Source organism: Populus euphratica, unplaced genomic scaffold (assembly GCF_000495115.2).
Source record: "Populus euphratica unplaced genomic scaffold, PopEup_1.0 scaffold101.1, whole genome shotgun sequence".
Taxonomy (NCBI): domain Eukaryota; kingdom Viridiplantae; phylum Streptophyta; class Magnoliopsida; order Malpighiales; family Salicaceae; genus Populus; species Populus euphratica.
The window spans coordinates 952,860-957,754 of record NW_011499894.1 but is presented as its reverse complement, the minus strand read 5'-3'; positions in this window follow the sequence as shown (position 1 = coordinate 957,754).

The following is a 4,895-nucleotide window of genomic DNA, read 5'->3' as shown; positions in this document are numbered from 1 at the left end:
AAACTTAAATTAAGCATAATATCAACATGAATCAGAGCATTATTTAATTATTTATATATTATAGAAATTTAATTAATTTGGTATACTCTGGTTACTAAATTATAAGCAACTCATCTATACTGCATATGACCATTAATTTATATCGGAAGGAAATGATTAGTACAGCCAAATGGTGGGACTGCAACTTAATTAGTACCTAGAAACATATACAAGGCATTAATTGGTACCTATATATATTACTGTTTGCATGTCAATTGAAATTATTTTTTTTTATATAAATTCAGAAAAAATATAATAAATTCTCTTCAAAATTAATCTGAAGCCTTTGAGATCAAGTTATCACATAATTAAAATGATAAGAATGAAAAATCAAAAACCTTACTCAATACACACTTTTGCATGAGTGGATTTTTCAATTATTATTATTTTTGTTTTTGGAGAATAATGGGCTGAATTGGTAAAGGTAGTTTAGTAGCGTCATCACCAGTATTAGGCATATTGATTTTCTTTTCCGAATGCACTAATTTTTGTCACCTTGCATTAAAAACTTAAAATCATCTGTCATTATTCCCATCAAGATTTATGAGCACACAGCCCGTGAACAATTTCGGAGATAAAGGAAAATAACAGGTCAATACAGTATACACATCATCGACATGCATCGCTATCTCATGAGCATTTGCCTTCTTTTCTCTTTCTTTTTACCTCATATAAAGTAAGTGAGAAGCCAGTCTCTCCATCATCTTTCTTAAAGTTACAAAAATCTTCACCACTTTTGCCCATACTCCACCCATCAAAGGATCCTTCTCTTTCAATCTATCGTTGTTATGCTGGAGTGTGTGTGTGTTCAGGAATTTATTTATTTATTTACCCCACCCCACATTGAAAATAACCTCGCAGGTATATGGATTAATTTGGTTTCTTTTAGGTGGGTAAATTATTTATTCATGGCGATTGATATTTTATGAGCTTTGATCACTGCAACTAAATAATAAGAAGGTCGCCATGCGCTGTCTTTCACAGCCAGCTGCCAAAACCAAAGGGCATCCACTTGAAGTCTTGAACTCTCTTTTACTTTTAAGTAAATGTGTCCTTTTCTCCCTCTCTCTCTCATCTAACTTTGGCAAATCCAATCAAAATCCCAACTTTATGTGAGTGTAAGAAACATGCCCTGAAACAGACAGTTTTAGTCCCAACGTCTCATAAATGTACGCTCCGTTAGCTCTTTACATGCTGTGTATGGAGTTGTGTACAATAATGCAAGCCCATCAGAACGACATTCTCCATGGCAACCATGTGGTAGTAATGGCGTAGAAGGCGACCTCTCTCTCAATCGCAATCAAGCATCACTGGACTCTTGAGTGCTGTCTTTAAAACTCATAAATGCCAGGTACTGAAATTTGAGTCTCTCTTGCCTTATTCTGGGAGTCAGCTCGACAAATTGGGGTGTAATTTACTTGCTCTCTGGGGATCAAAATCATTGATTCCTAGACTTGAGCAAGATCTTGACATCCTAGCATATGAGATGTGGGATGGTATAGCATTATTGGACATGTTAACACATGCTTCCACGAGTGGAGAAAGGCAAGGACGGGCTTTGATACCATTGCAGTTTTCTATTTTTTTATTAAAAAAAAAAACAAAAATACACTTAATTGAGCTATTGCATTGTTTAAAAAAAATCTAAACAGTTTAAGAAATAAAAATATTTTTTAAAAATACAACAAAAATGACTTTTTGGTATTTTAATTATCATTAAAATGACTGTTATCATCATTATTATTAGCTTTGTAATCTTTGCGAATAAATTTAAGGAAAATCATCAACAAATTTTTAGTGTAGACTTCTATTTTATTACCTTCACTAGTTACTAATAAAATAACAATCACTGTTAATTTTGTATCAATATAACAATTATTATTATTATTATTATTATATCAACCATTATAATGTCACCACAACTATCATGCCACTACCATAATCCCACCATTTCACTAACTTAATTAAATATATGGTTTTTAGTTTTATATATTAACTAATAGTGTGTTTTTAAAATCTTAAATCAAATAAAATGTGTATAAAATCTTTTCCTTCAAATATATTTATTAAAAAAACTATAAACAATAATTAATAACAAAAAACAGGAAATGGTATCAAACGCCATGAATTACGTGAGCACAAACGTTTCACTTACTTTTTTTGGAGCAAAGAAAAGTGAAGCAAGCAATAACTTGAAGTTAACAGATATATAATGACTCAAAATTAAAACTTTAACTCATCCTGATCAATATATATATATATATATATGGAGTGAAAACTGAGATGAACTTAGGAAGGAGTAAATGGTGAGAGGCTGCAAACGACAAGTGAGAGGATATTTGGATTGATGCCCTGATCAAAATTATAGTACAAGGTTCAAAATTCCCACCCCCAAATTGTCAAAAAATAAAAAAAACAATTGTAAATAAAAACAAAAACTATATATACTAATAAACAAAGTATGATTGCTGATCTCCAAAGATAATGGGCACAACAAAAAAGGCCAGCCCATTTTCTCCATGGCATTGCTGGTTGCTGAACTACACCTGGGAAAGAAAACCTATGATCAGGAAATTGATTGACGAAGGAAGCAAGCCCAAAGTATCGAGCCATATTTTCGGGCCATGGACTTTGTATGGGCCAGTTTTGAACATCCCATTTTCAGGGCTCGAAGCAATTCGAACCTTACTAACGTGGGCGTTTTCGGCAGCATTCTGGGTTCTCGGTAGTCGTTGCCAAGGGCCAGGACCTCTTCTTGCATGATATTGGGCCAGCAACAAGGCCTGCGCGAAAAGGATTAGGTACTTTCTGCATGGATCCGACTCATCCAAATGTTTCACATGATGAGTCGCGATTCAGGGATTTTTGGCCCAAAACAAAACATCTTCTATATAATTATATCATTGCAGTATTCCGCTTTCCATTAAAAAAAAAAAACAAAAAAGAAGAAACATATTTGATTGAACTCCTGCACTTTTTTTTAATCTGAATAGTTTATAAAATTATAAAAAAAAATTTTAAAAATATTTTCTATTTTCTATTCTTTTTATATACAAGATATTATATTACCATAATTCACAATCTTCTCGTTTTAAGTGTTCCTATTTTTTGCATGAATCATTCATATTTCAAGTTTATAATCTTTTATTCTTAATATTTTTTAACATATATATTTTTAGAATCTATTTTTTTTAAATATCATTGTATTTTTTTCTACATAAATACTTATTTAAATATCTTAAAGTTCTCAAATCTACAAAAAAAAAAAAAGTCAATAACCACCTTAACCTACCAAGGATAGAATACCAAATATAAAATGTTAGTATGAATAAGGAGAATGAATTAAAATAATTATGGTTTCACCTTATCTTCCTAAATTTTTTTTGATGAACTCGTCATCATAACTAGGTATTTTAACAAATCTTTCCATATAAAAAACTTAAAAGGCTATTAAAAAATTTAAATTTAACGAATTTAAAACTCTCAATAGCTTAAAAAGTAAAAAGATAAAAAAAAAGAAGAAGCTCAAACACTACATGAAAACAAAAATTATAAGTTTTGATAACATGTCTAAACCCATTTGTCTCTTTTAATAGGCCTCACTTAGCCCAGAACTCTCTTAGTAATTTTTTAAAACCACAACGCGAATCCCTTAATATTTTGTATTAATACAATATATAAGTCTTGCTACTAAAATATTTGATTTTTTCATAACATCATCAATATCAATTGATAAATAAATATCCCTTAGTTTTTTATTGAAACATTATTAGAGAATAATATAAATCATATTTTAGAATCTTACCTAATAGTTTAAGTTTTTAGATAAAATGGTTATTTGATATGGTATCAGAGCCTTGATGATGAAACGGTCACAAGTTTGAATCTCACCATCCCTATTTATTTGATAAAAATTAAACACAAAATAATATAGGCCTCTGCAAGTTTTAAGTCCAAATGACTTTCACTTGTGGGGTTGTGTTAGAGAATAATATAAATTATATTTTGGGATCTAACTTAATAGCTTAAGCTATTGGATTGAGATAATTATTTGACATGGTATTAGAGCCTTGATGATCAAATGGTCATGAGTTTGAATCTTACAATCCTTATTTATTTGATAAAAATTAAGCACAAGATAAAGTGAACCTCACCTAACAACTTAATGGTTAGATGGTTTTTTAATAAACATAAATAAGATAAAAATCTAAAAGATAATGATCAACTATTATTGATATTCTTATAAAGAAATTAGAAAAGATTTATTTGATAAAAATTAAATATAAGATAAAGTAGATCTCATCTAATAACTTAAAAGATTAGATGATTTTTTAACAAATATAAATAAGAAAAAAATATAAAAGATAATGATAGCTCATTATTGATATTCTTGTGAAGGTAGCTAGCATGTAACATCATTTGTTTTGTGTTTGAAATTGTGTTTTAGTTTGAAAAAATATTAAATTAATATTATTTTAGTGTTTTTTAATAATTTTAATATACTAATGTTAAAAATAAAAAAATATTTTAATATATTTTTAAATTAAAAACATTTTTAAAAAACATATTATCCCACCATTCTAAACACACAATAATTAAATAGCAATCAAAGGTACAAGAGAGTATTGTTAACGACGAAGTTAGCGAAGAAATATTTCATCAATATTTTATTTACCGTAAAATGGCCGGCATAATTTAGTCGGTGCATTTTGTTTATGTGGCACCCAACATTTTGTTGGCATTATAAGCTGCCGATGAAAATTTAGATAAATAGCAAATCCTTAATAAAAGAATTTTTAACAACGTGTTTTCTTCTGTAACTCTGGCAATGATATAAAAAGTCGATGAAATGATGT